This window comes from Astyanax mexicanus, chromosome 18, assembly GCF_023375975.1.
Source record: "Astyanax mexicanus isolate ESR-SI-001 chromosome 18, AstMex3_surface, whole genome shotgun sequence".
Taxonomy (NCBI): domain Eukaryota; kingdom Metazoa; phylum Chordata; class Actinopteri; order Characiformes; family Acestrorhamphidae; genus Astyanax; species Astyanax mexicanus.
In genome coordinates, this window is record NC_064425.1 from 37,587,826 (window position 1) to 37,601,958 (window position 14,133).

The 14,133-nt window shown below is 39.9% G+C and overlaps 1 protein-coding gene and 1 non-coding gene across 4 annotated transcripts in view; both read right to left on the reverse strand.

Moving 5' to 3' along the window:
* Positions 1-14,133, reverse strand: part of wdfy1 (WD repeat and FYVE domain containing 1) — a 1,176,431-nt gene that overhangs the window by 414,047 nt on the left and 748,251 nt on the right. The gene's annotated exons all lie outside the window — the stretch shown is intronic.
* Positions 13,130-13,270, reverse strand: LOC125783599 (U4 spliceosomal RNA). Its single transcript, XR_007426322.1, has one exon. It is a non-coding gene; the product is annotated as a U4 spliceosomal RNA (small nuclear RNA).

Consider the following 14,133-nt stretch of genomic DNA (forward strand, 5'->3'; position numbering starts at 1 on the left):
CCTGCTCTCCTCCGGACAGCAGCCAGAGCGCTGCTCCACTCAAATTTGAAATAGCCAATATGCAGAATTTGATTAAACAGGCTCTGCTTACCTGGTTTGTTAAGTTCGGCCGTGAGTGGATCAGTGCCGGATGCTGTCCTTCGTCAGACTCGTTCAGAGGTCGGGTCACCAAATTGTTGTAGAAAAGAAAATGTGAGGTGGGCTACCCCCACCTCTTGTTCGGGGTACAACTCCCCTGCGTGTTCGTTTGATAGAGAGAGTCAGACAGTGGAGTGAAGTTGAAAGCAAACCAAGTATTTATTACAAACTGAATATTCAGGAGAACTAACACATGAGAGACCGTCTAACAGCCACCCAGCATAAGTTCTGACCCCCCTTCTGATCTGACTCCACGTTTATACCCCAAAATGACGTAAGCCTGTTGATGAGGCGTTGTTAAAATCATCTCATGTTAGCATGCACGTGTTAGTACTGAAGTTTCACGTGTCTGACTGGACCACTAGTGTTTGACCTTGACTGTGTTCTTCCATCATGGCACATCGTGGCACTATCTGTGTGAGTATGCGTCACCCCCCTCTTGGAAGCAGAGGTTTTAGGGAGGCACTTGCTCATCAAGGCCGCTTTGAACTAAGGCCTCTTCTGTAGCAATTTAGCCCCGTACCAGTCGAATTGATGACCGTTAGTTAGGGTCATGCAGTAAACAAAAAATAGTTCAAGCCTGAGCTACATCTCATATGTTATATGTTAATGTGTTAGTAAATGTATCATGTGGGTTAATTTGTCATATAATAGAGTCTGTGTTAGTCACATGCCATATCAAACAATGTTTTACTATGTGTGTAAAGGATATATTGATTATTGATTAATCTTTTATATAAATGCGTGTAAAATACACTGAGTAATAAAGATGATCAAATACAATGTGAGTATTGGTTATGCATATAAAATACAAGGTTTCACACAATGATTATGTAATTACAGATACTAAGATAAGTAATCATAATTGAAAGATATTTGTCAATACACTCAAGGTAAAATAAACAGTTACTCTTCAGTGCCAATTCTGTTTTAAATTAAATTTGCATCACATTCAATTGAACCAGTTGGACAGTGTGGGGCCTGGTGGGAGGTGGTATTATTATAATCTCGTGTTAACTAAGCTGAGGTACAAGTCGTGAGGGTTCTCTTTTGGGGTGGAGTGTGTTTTCTTTAAGTAAATTTTGAATTTGTTTGATTTTGAGTTTGTTGTTATCTATTTTTTTTTTTTAAGTATTTGGTTATAATTGAGCCCTTAAACTCTTGTAAACTCTCGTTTATTTTCTTTTGGGGTATTATACTACTAGTTTTCCCACGTTCACGCTACCAGGCAATTAATTCCTTTATTAACACTGCCAATTGTGGATTTTGGGTTAATTCATGTGAGCAAACGAGTGGTTGTTTTTTTTTTATTTTAGATTTTCTAATAAAGACACATTGTGAAACGTCATCATCTCTCTCTTATTTCACCTTTGGTAATCCACCACTATTTATCCAAACCTGAGTGGGGACCGAGTCAGTTGGTACTATCTACTACCCTTAGGCAGTAGTGTTGTTTGTTTAATTGCTTTGGGAATTATTAGAGGGTGTTATTATTTGGGCCTAGTGGTTTGGGGGGCTTACATTATTACTGCATGCATTTAGTGTTCTTTTTCAAAAATATCAGATTTAAATTGATAAAATTAAATTATATTAGTGGTGTAAATCACTTACATCAGAGAGAGCGCAAGAGAGAAAGAGAGCGAGCGAGAAAAATAGAGAGACAGTCAGAGAGAGCGAGCGAAAAAAAGAGAGACAGTCAGGCTGCGTCCAGAAACCCGGAAACTGATTTTGTGGCGCCATCTTGCCGCCTGTCCGAATACCGTAGGGGGCGAAAAAAGCCGCTTAAAATCCTCCTGTAGGAGGCTTCCAACAGAGGGAACATAAAAGCTTCCTACTCCGGAAGACTTTTAAGGATTTTTGAATGACATCACTGCATCCACGCCCACAAAGCACGTGGGAATGGAGAAGGGAACGCACAAATATACGTCATAAGCATATTAATTAACTAGGTTCCTTATCTATCTAAACAGCCAGTAAAGCAGTAATATAATTTTTATTTTAGATAAGCTGTATGCTCAGTAAAAATGATCCCATATTTGTAACATGATATATATATATATATCTCACTGGCAAGAGAAATGCGTCCAAAATGCCTGGGAGTAAGCAGGATTTTATTGGAATATCTGAATATTTAGCTGTGTGATAGTAATGTTCCATTGATGCTGTTTAATCTAATATTTTTTCACTTCAACATGTATGCAAAATATAGTATTTATGATTAAATTTATTATTTATTAATAGTTGTTATTTGTTTTATTACATTCAATGAAATCATATTTTACTATTAAAATAATTTAATATTTACATATGCAACTATTCATCACTGGCTAATCAGGCTGCACTTTGAAGTCTGATCTCTAACATGTGGAATTGTGTTTATTGATCTCTCGTTTTTATTTTTGTATGTGTTTGTATCCAGAAGCTGTGATTGGTTGGGCAGTATCCGGCATGTGCTGAAAGTGAGCGTTGTGATTGGCTCAGTGCAACGGTAGTCAACATCCTATCTAAAAGGGATCAGCTGTCCCATTTCCCCAATTACAGCTCCTTCCCTCCATTCCTCCTCCTCCTCTCCTCTCCTCGATTCCTCCACCTTCTTCCGGGGTAGGAGAGGAGGAGTAGGAAAGGAGGAGTAGGAGAGGAGGAGTAGCAAAAGTTTCTGGACGCAGCCTCTCTCTCTCTCTCTCACTCTCTCTCTCTCTCTCTCTCTCTCTCTCTCTCTCACTCTCTCTCTCTCTCTCTGAGGCTGCGTCCAGAAACTTTTGCTACTCCTCCTCTCCTACTCCTCCTTTCCTACTCCTCCGCTCCTTCCCCGGATGTTGACTACCGTTGAACTGAGCCATCACAACGCTCACTTTCAGCACGTTTCAGAACATTACTATCACACACAGCTAAAAATTCAGATATTCCAATAAAATCCTGTTTACTCCCAGCCGCATTTTAGGCCGCATCTCTGACCTGTGACTCTGGCAGCCCTGTCTGACCTCAGCCTTATGAGGGATTCAGTTTCCTCATCAGTCCCTAAGTTAAAATAAATAAGTAAATAAATGAATTAATTAAAATTATATATATATATATAGGGTCATAAATATAGTTTTACTGAGCATACAGTTTATCTAAACTAAATTATATTACTGCTTTACTGGCTGTTTAATTAGATAAGGAACCTAGTTAATTAATATGTTTATGACGTATATTTGGGCGTTGCCTTCCCCATTTTCGCGTGCTCTGTGGGCGTGGATTCAGGGATGTCATTGGAAAATCCTTAAAAGTCTTCCGGAGTAGGATACACTGATGTAACCTCCGTTGGAAGCCTACTACAGGTGGATTTTAAGCGGCTTCTTTCGTCTCCTACGGTATTCGGACAGGCGGCAAGATGGCCTCACGAAATCAGTTTCCGGGTCACGGAGGAGAGGAGGAGGATCGGTAGGAAAAAGGAGACACTTTTGGGGTTTCTGGACGCAGCCAGAGAGAGAGAGCGAGAGAGACAGACAGAGAAAAAAGGGAAAGAGCGAGAAAAAGAGAGAGCTTGCGCGATTAGGCGAGCAAGGGAGCGAGAGAGAGACCCCCTCTAACTTGTGGGCCGGTCTCTTAGAATAAAAAAATCAGTATCGGCCCCTGAGGTACGCCAGATACCAGTCCAGCCCTGGTAGGAAAAATGAGACACTTTTGGGGTTTCTGGACGCAGCCACTGGTGCAATGTGCAATTAATGAAGATTGGCCACCAGGCTGCTCCAATTTAGCCATGAAACCCCCCAACCTTAAATGACAGGTGTTTCAGTTTCATTGTCCAACTCCTGTGTGTCTGTGTGTGTGTGTGTTGTGTTAACTTAATAAATAACATTTAAGCTTAGTTCCAGTATATAAAGTCAGGTGGTAGAGGAAGAGCGTGTAAGCTTATCTAAACTATTAATTTTATAACTGCTTTATTGGCTGTTTAATTAGATAAGGAACCTAGTTAATTAATACATTTATGACTTACATTTGTGGCCGTGGATGCAGTGATGTCATTTAAAAATTCTTCCGGAGTAGGATGCTTTCATGTATCCTGGAGGAGGATTTCAAGCGGCTTCTTTGTCTCCTACTTATTCAGACAGGCAACAAGATGGCGCCACAAAATCAGTTTCCGGGTCATGGAGAAGAGGAGGAGGATCGATAAGAAAAAGGAGACACTTTTGGGTTTTTGGATGCAGCCCCTGTTAAACCTGGCTTGTTTAGAGTTTATTTGGGACTCTGAATTGATAACATTTATAATTTGTCTCCCCTTTTTTTATGTCACTTCTTTAGACGTTTTATTAAATAATTAGTTTTTTTTACCATTCAACCTATCTCTGTACTGAACTTCCAGTTATGGGAGCAATTGTAGACTGAAATACATCTATATATACTTTTTCAGTGCAAAGATGCTGGTTCCTATGGAGTATAAGGAAGTACGCAAATGGGTTAGGGTGTCAAAGATGCTTAAAAAAGTCAGTCATAAGGCATAAGTCAATTTTGAGTTGAGGCCAAGTGTCAAATTGCACATATTTTCCTGTTGTTTGTGTATAACTTGTATAACTCTATGTTTTAGTTTAAGCCAAATTTGGGTTGCCAGAGAAAACCCATTTAAAGGATCTTTAATGAACTTGTGAAGTAATCTGAAATGTCTTTTGTTGTCTTTATTGAAGAGAGCTCTGATAAGAACTATCATTATTGTAGCTTAAATAGATTTAAGCATTATGTGTACAGTGGTGTGAAAAAGTGTTTGCTCCCTTTCTGATTTCCTGATTTTTTGCACGTTTGTCACACTTAAATGTTTCAGAACATCAAACCAATTTAAATATTAGTCAAAGACAACACAGGTAAACACAAAATGCTATTTTTAAATGAAGGTGTTTATGTAAATGAAGGTGTTTATGTTGTACATGTACACATCACTTCAACATATATGCAAAATATAATATTTATTATTATATTCATTATTTATTAATATTTGTTTTTTGTTTTATTACATTCAATGAAATCATGTTTCACTATTAAAATAATTTAATATTTACATATGCAACCTTCATCAATAGCAAATCAGGCTGTACTTTAAAGCTTAATATGCTTGTTAAAGTTATGATCTCTAGAATTTGTAATTATGTTTATTGATTTCTCGTCTTTTATTTTTGTATGCGGAGCTTTACCCAGAAGCTGTGATTGATTCCTCCACCTTCTTCCAGGGTAGGAGAGGAGGAGTAGGAAAGGAGAAGTAGGAGAGAAGGAGTAGCAAAAGTTTCTGGATGCAGCCCTACATGGCCCTGTGTGAAAAAGTGCTTGCTCTCTTGTTAAAACGTACCATCACTGTGGTTTCTGACACCTGAGTACACTTTCTCTAGCCACACCCAGGCCTGATTATTGCCACACATGTTCTCAATCAAGACATCACTTTAATAGGACCTGCCTGACAAAGTGAAGTCCCCCAAAAGATCCTTAAAAGCTACACATCAGGCCGAGATCCAGAACAATTCAAGAACAATTGAGAAAAAAGGTAATTGAGATCTATCAGTCTGGAAAGAGTTATAAAGCTATTTCCAAAGCTTTGGGAATACAGTGAACCACAGTAAGAGCCATTGTCCACAAATGGCGAAGACATGGAACAGTGGTGAACCTTCCCAGGAGTGGCCACCTGCCCAAAATTACTGCAAGAGGGCACAAAAGACCCCACAACAACATCCACAGAACTGCATGCCTCACTCGCCTCAGTTAAGGTCAGTGTTCATGCCTCCACTATCAGAAAGAGACTGGGCAAAAATGGCCTAAGTGGCAGAGTGCCTAGACGAAAACCACTGCTGAGCAAAAAGAACATTGAAGCTGTTTTGCTGCGTCAGGGCCTGGAAGACTTGCTGTGATAAATGGTACTATGAATTCTGCTGTCTACCAAAAGAATGTCCGACTATCGTAATCTCAAGCTAAAAACGTACTTGGGTTCTGCAGCAGGACAATGATCCAAAACACATCAGCAAGTCCAACTCTGAATGGCTAAAGAAAAACAAAGGAGTGGAACAGACAGAAAATAAAGGGAATAATGAGGGAGACGGAAGGAAAGTTCGAGGGCAGGGTGCAAATACATACTTTTTGAGGTGTGTGCAAACATAATATCATACCCCCCCCCCCCCCCCCCCCAAATTATTTCTAGATGCAGAATATCAGTTATGTAATATAAAAACAGTGCAGGTGTGCCACGACAAAAAAAAAACTATGCCTGGGCGCGTTCTCTATGGGGCGAGTTCTCAAGCGCCTGTGTTTGGGAAGTGACAGGAGGGTAGATGGGGAAGGAGTGGATGGGCGCCTGATTAGGGCTGTGCTTTTGTTTCTTGATGTGTATCAGGGGCGTTGCCTGGGTATGTAAAAATCCGGGGCTCAGCCCAGTTAATTATATTCGTTTATTAGCTGATCAGTTGGATCCGGTCTAAAACATACAATTTTAGGGCAGAGACCAGGGCTAAGAAACTCATTTAAACTAAGTATAGTACTAAATTCTGGCTATCCACAACATCCAGCTTCTAGCTAACTGGTTAGCTAAATACATTTTTGTTAATTATAGCATACCTGCAATCCTAAATAATAATAATAATAATACATTTTATTTCAGGCGCCTTTCTGTCACTCAAGGACACCTTACAAAGTGCAAAATAAGCATTAAATAAACATACAAAATACACAACATTTAAAAACAGGTTAAAAAGGGAAAACAATCAGATGGAATAGGCAATTTTAAACAGGTGAGTTTTGAAGGTGGATTTGAATTGTGAGAGTGAGTTAATTTGTCTGATATGAGGTGGTAAAGAGTTCCAGATTTGGGGAGCAGAGCGGCTGAAGGCTCTGCTCCCCATGGTGGTGAGGCGAGCAGTAGGGACGGTAAGGTGGATGGAGGAAGAAGATCGGAGGGAACGAGATGGAATTACAACCTGAAGAAGATTAGAGAGATATGGTGGAGAAAGATTGTGAATGGCCTTAAAGGTGAGCAGGAGGATTTTGTAATTGATACGGAACTTTACTGGGAGCCAGTGGAGCTGTTGGAGAACAGGAGTGATATGATGGAAGGTGGGGGTTCTACTGATGATACGGGCAGCTGAATTCTGGGCCAGTTGAAGCTTATGGAGAGTTTTATTGGTGAGACCAAAGAGAAGAGAGTTGCAATAGTCTAATCGAGAGGTGACAAGGCTGTGTACAAGAATGGCAGTGGCATGAGGAGTAAGAGAAGGGCGAAGACGGTTTATATTGCGGAGGTGGAAGTACGCAGACCGGGTAATGTTGTTGATGTGTGATTGAAATGAGAGAGTACTGTCCAGGATCACACCCAGACTCTTTACCTGTGGGGAGGGGGAGACGGAACAGTTGTCAATGTTAAGAGACAGACTGTTGGTTTTGGATAGTATTGATTTTGTGCCTACGAGGAGAACCTCAGTTTTATCACTGTTAAGTTTTAGTAGATTTGAATTGAACCATAGTTTTATTTCAGACAAACAGTCAGTAAGGTAGAAGGGTGGAAGATTTGAATTGGGTTTGGTGGCAAGGTAGAGCTGGGTGTCGTCCGCATAACAGTGGAAATGGATGTTGTATTTGCGGAAGATATTTCCAAGGGGAAGGAGATAAATGATGAATAGGAGGGGCCCCAGGACAGAGCCCTGGGGCACACCTGAAGTGACAGGAGAAGGCAGAGAAGTAAAAGTTTTGAGCTGAATGAACTGAGTGCGAGAGGTGAGGTATGATTTAAACCAATTTAAAGGAGTCTGAGTGATACCAATGGAAACTAGTCTATTGAGGAGTGTGATGTGACAGATGGTGTCAAATGCTGCACTAAGGTCAAGAAGGATGAGGATGGAGAGTAAACCAGAATCAGCTGCCATGAGGAGGTCATTAGTGATTTTTATGAGCGCGGTTTCTGTACTGTGGAGAGGGCGAAATCCAGATTGAAACTGTTCATACAGGTTGTTGCAAGACAGATAAGTATGTAGTTGAGCTGCTACTGTTTTCTCAAGGATTTTTGAGATAAAGGGTAGATTAGAGATTGGCCGTAGGTTATTAAAATTTGTGGGGTCAGCACCAGATTTTTTTAAGATTGGGGTTATTGCAGCAGTTTTAAATGACGCAGGAACAGTTCCAGTGGAGAGAGAAGAATGGATAATAGCGGAAATTAGAGGGAGCAAGGAAGGGAGGCAGGCTTTGACCAGGCCTGTAGGGAGAGGGTCTAGCTGACAGGTGGATGGTTTAGATTTACGGATGAGATCTGAAATTTCCGAATTTGAGGGAAGCTGAAACGAGGAAAAAGAGTGGACAGGGGGGGGAAAGTTCAGGAAATATGCCAAGCGTAGGTTGTGAAGTGAGATGTTTATGAATGTTCAGAATTTTTTCATTGAAAAATGACATGAGGGAGTTACAGAAAGCAGTTGAGCAGAGGTGAGATGGCAGAGAGTCTGGGGCTTGGGTGATATTCTTATATAATGAAAATAGTGACTTGTTACCTTCATTGGAACAGATTAGACTAGTGTAGTAGTTGGATTTGGATGCGGTGATGCAGTCCTTATAGTGTAGCATATGATTTTTGTAAATGTCCTTGTAAATAGTTAGACCAGTTTTCTTACAGAGCCGCTCAAGTTGCCGTCTTTTGGCTTTCATGAGCCGAAGTTCGGGCGTGAACCAGGGGGCAGACTGAGAAAAGGAAACAGACCTGGTTTTTAGCGGAGCGAGAGAGTTGAGTATGTGGTGGAGTCCAGTATTATAGTGTGATATCAGCTCTTCAAGGGTAGTTGAGTTGAGAGTGTTTGTGAGGTGGTGAATAGATGAGGAAAGAGAATCTAAATTAATGTTCTTAATGTTACGGAAAGAAATGAGACGGGGGGCTTAGAGATGGAGAGAGGGAGATTAATAGAGAATGAGAGCAGGAAATAGGGAGATAATCTGTTGTAAGGTAGGAAGGTGAGACACCAGAGCAGCAAATCAAGTCCAAAATGTGACCTTTAGTGTGAGTGGGAGCATCTGTGTGCTGCTGGAATCCAAAACTGTCAAGACAAGATGTAAAGTCTTTGGTAAGAGGGTTATTGATATTGTCCATATGAATATTGAAATCTCCCAGCACTATATTATTTGGTGAGAGGGTGGAGAGATGAGTAAGCAGAGCAGCAAAATCATTGAGAAAGTGGTTGTTTTGTTTTGGGGGACGATAGACAGTTGTAATGATAGTGGGAATAGGTCCAGACAATTGACACACTGTTGATTCAAAGGAGGAGAAGGTAGGCACAGACACCGGCGAGACTTTACACTTCTCGCAGTGAATTATCGCGAGACCTCCCCCCCTCCGGCCGGTGTCACGAGGTTGGCAAATGTAAACAAACCCCGGAGGAATGCATTCATTAAGTTGTACAAAGTCATTTGGTCGTTGCCAGGTCTCAGTTAAACAGAGAAAGTCAAGCTTACGGTCGATGAGGAGATCCTGGATGAGATGTCCCTTGCTTGTGAGTGAGCGAATGTTAAGAAGACCGAAGTCTTCTGAATAAAAACAATTTGAAAATGAATCCCTTCTAGCCCGCCACGCTCCGCAAAACCAGCAAGCTGATTGGCTGTTTCTCCAGGACTTTATCCTTGAACTGGCTCAGTGATTAGAGTAAATAGATTTTCCATTCACGATTCGGGGCTGCTGGAAATTTAGTTGGGGCTAAAGCCCCGGAAGCCCAGGCCAGACGACGCCCCTATGTATTATCATACATGAACAAACAGCTCCACAGTGAAAGGTCTGAATACTAGACTTCCTGACCAACAGGCCGCAGTCTGTGAGGATTCACAACATCTCCTCCCCCACCACAATCCTCAACACTGGCTCCCCACAGGGCTGTGTGTTGAGCCCCCTCCTGTTCACACTGCTTATATGATCATACAGTGTTGTTTTTTTGTTGCACAAACTAACTTTATTCAGAACATTGTAATACCCTTCTACAAAATCCATCTGTTAACCTATGGTGCCAAAATAACTTGTTTGCTCAATTCATTGCATTTTTTTCATGTGTCTTATAACTATGCTGTAGATATAATGCATTATTTACTAGAATAAGTGGCATAATTCAAGTTGAAGCTTCTGTTTCAGTACTTGCTAAAAGATTCATAACTCCAAACAATTTATCTAAAAGGATTAAAAGTTTCAATTATGGATACAAGGAGAGAAAAAAAGCATGATCAAAATGGATGATGGTCACAAAAATCTTGGACTTTTCAGACTCGATGTCTTTTGTGTGACACTCCCTTAATATTAAGAGTTGCAGAAATTATTGCTATAGGATTTTGATTCTCCATTTCATTCAGATTGTGAGCCTTGTATTTTCAACTATGTAAACCATTTAGTATCTGACCATCATAAATATCTGTATCCAGAACAAAACCTTATTCCAAAGAATCATCTAATGATTTACTTTTAAAAATGTATTAAGAGAAATTGACCACTTATTCATATGTAGTGCATGAGATTTGAAGGGAAACATTTTTTCAAAAAATCTGTTAAAACTTCAGACTTCAAAAACATAAAAGAGTCAGCTGGCATTTCACTGGGAACATTTTGTTTAAGAAGATTTCAGTTTGTTCCAATTAAAAGTGTTTTAACTTTTTAGAGGGCAGCAACATTTTGAAGGTGATATATTAAATGTTTCTGGTTACATTTTTACTACGTGCTGGGTGAAAAATTATGGAATTATGGTTGGAGAGGCTGAAACCTATGCCAGCTGCACAGCAAATTTCTGGAGTTCGAAAACCTGGAGTTAAACAAAAATGTGAGTTAATTTTCCAACTTAAACTACAAGTTGAGATGAGGGGAACTCGTTGGCCATGTAGTATTTCAGAGTTCCAAGGTGTTGAGGAGCGTGATTGAACTCTCTAATGGGCGTGTCCCCTAATCCAGGGCTATTTTCCATGGGGTTTGCCTAGTCAACATCTGGAGCACCTGCCTGTTTGATGCTTACAGAACCCGTTTGGACTCAGAACAGAAACTTTAGATCACTTCCTGTTCTTCTGTAATAGATCACAAGAAGTACGGATTAAATTACAGCAAATAAATAATAAAATAAAAATCACATGACCTAAGAGCAATAAAATATGGCATTTTTAAAGAAAGCCTCACCCTATCCCAAAGAGAAACTGTCTGGTTGATTATTTCTATTGTAAAATATAAACTATGGAAAGGGATGCAAAATATTCTAAAAAATTAAGACATTACTAGTGAAAATATTTTTAACAAGTCATAACGGAACTCAAAAGAAAAAGAACATTGGACACTTATCAGCAAAAAGGAGACAAATGCGCATTTTCTGAATTTTATTGTTCTTTAAAAAATTGTAATATGATTGTACACTTTGATATTGATATTGACATTATTTGATGTAATGTAAGATTATTTGAAAAATCAATAAAGTATAAATAAACCGTTTGACTCTTACTGCCCAAAATGCCCTTTTTTGTAAGTGTATGTTTGAAAATCATTCCCGTTTTGGCCTGGAAACTATGAATTTTACCCCTCTTTCTTACAATAAAAAACACAGTATTATTGGAAGCCAGGGGACAGAACGCTGTGCGAATGTAAAACCTCTCAACGCCAATCATGAAGCCGTTTCAAGCACCTGCCATGCCAAAGGTCTCTGCATGGCCCTGTTTATGACCTACACGTTCGCTAAGCAAGCATTGATTATATACACTGTAACGTAATACCCCATGGAAGGTAGCCCTGGTAGGGAAAGACTACACACCTATAGACTAGGATTGGGGGACATGCCCATTAGAGAGTTCAGTCACGCTTCTCAACATCTTGGCCAAAGAGTTCCCCTCAACTCAACTTGTAGTTTAAGTTGGAGAATAACTATTAAAACAACACAATTAAACACTTTCACACGTTTTTTTTCTGGACAGCTGGCACGGAATGCCCAGGTTGCTCAGAACTAGATATGTGAGTCTTGCGTCAGTCGTGAAGACTCAAACCAAGGACCTGTTCGCAAACGTACCATGAATAGTAGACACATATTAAAATCCAATAAAAGTAACCTTGCACCAGGGATCTATTTTGATACCAACTGGATAAAATGCAGGCTGTAATTAAAACCTTGAACTTAAAAAGCACGTTCTTGCACCGCCCAAAACCAGAGTAACAAATACTTCTCAGACTTTGATGAAAAGAAATAAAGAACCCGCTATGACAACTGAATTTTTATGACAGGTTCTGCTCAGCGTCGTTGGGGACTATAGACAATTCCATGGATGAAATCATTTTAAGCCATCTTCGCAGAATATTGGGAAAAGCATGCAAAACGTGCAAGCCAAGAGCTTAGATTGACTTCATAAACTACGAAATTGCCCGCAAATTCATATGAGCAGTGGACTCTGAAATAGATATGAAAAGTGACTTCACTGAGAATGTCCTTCATGGTAGAAATTTGATCGCGGTAACATTAAATCTGATTTGCTGGATTACATCATACTAGTGTAAAAGAACGTGTAGTAGCCCACTGCTTATTGGCAAGCCGTAGTAGTACTACCTGCATGTAGACTAATTAATAGCTCCGTGCAAAATTAGATCATTTTTGGAAATTAATTTTTACTTAGGCTGTGGACCTTTGTTTTTAAGCTCCACAAAATAACCAAAAACAACCAAAAAATGTGAACACTGAAAGTTTGTAGCAGCTGTAAATAATAGTAATGTAATACCATACCTTTCGAAAGTTAACCGAATTCGCCTTATAACTCCACTAAAAGTGTTCAACGGCCATCTCAAATTATATTTGTTTGTTAACAGGTACCTTTGTTATTTTTTCATTAAGCTTTTGCACGCTTTAGCCAGCGCGAGAGCATCCTAACTGCTGACGGAATCTCACAACTGAAAAGCAATATGCCGCAAGCGTGTCCACACGTATCAAACTCAACAAACACTAAGACGAAACGAACAAATAAAGTAAAACCAAGAAAGCAATGAATCTTATATTATTCACAATCAAGTCAGTCTCGATAGAGACTATCAAAAATTGCCATGGCTGACTGTATTTCAAGTCATCCTGGCGGGGTATTGGGTAAAGTTTTCAACCAGCAATAATCACGCCTCGGATAAACCTCATAGGCTACGATATCGCCTCTGCGAAAGAATGCCCACGTAGCTCAGAGCTAGATATGTGCCTCTGATTAACTGTGAATATCATTCACGGTTGCGAGTGCGTCAATGTTACACACCCTCTGAGTGGCAAAACACCAACATACTAGTCCACCGAACGTTCTAAGAACATAGCAGCACCTCAGCACAATCAAACAAACACTGTACACTTTACATACCCCGTTATCTAACGTAAATACATAAGAACAAACGTAATGGGTACTATTGTACTATCGTAAAGGGCGGGGTTACAATAAGAGCAGGATGCATTGCGTCAGTCGTGACGACTCAAACCAAGGACCTGCTCGCAAATGTGCCATGAATAAAGTAACCTTAAACCAGGGATCTATTTTCTTACCAACTGGATAAGGCTGTAATTAAAACCTTGAACAAAAACAGCACGCGCTTACTCCGCCCACAACCAGAGTGACAAAAACTTTTCAGACTTTGATAAAAAGAAACAAAGAACCCAATACGATTACTGAACTTTCATGACAGGTTGTGCTCAGCGTCGTTACGTATTTTAGACAACTTCATGGGTGAAGTAATTTCAAGCCGTCTTCCCAGAGTATTGGGAAAAACGTGCAAGCCAAGAGCTTAGATTGATTTCATAAGCTACGAAATTGCCCGCAAATTCATATGAGCAGCCGTCTCTAAAATAGATATGAAAAGTGACTTCACTGAGAATGTCCTTGGTTGCCATTTGATCGCTGTAACGTTAAATCTGATACGCTGGATTACATCCTACTAGTGTAAAAGAACGTGTAGTAGCCCACTGCTTATTGGCAAGCCGTAGTACCTGCATGTAGACTAATTAATAGCTCCGTGCAAAATTAGATCATTTTTGGAAATTAATTTTT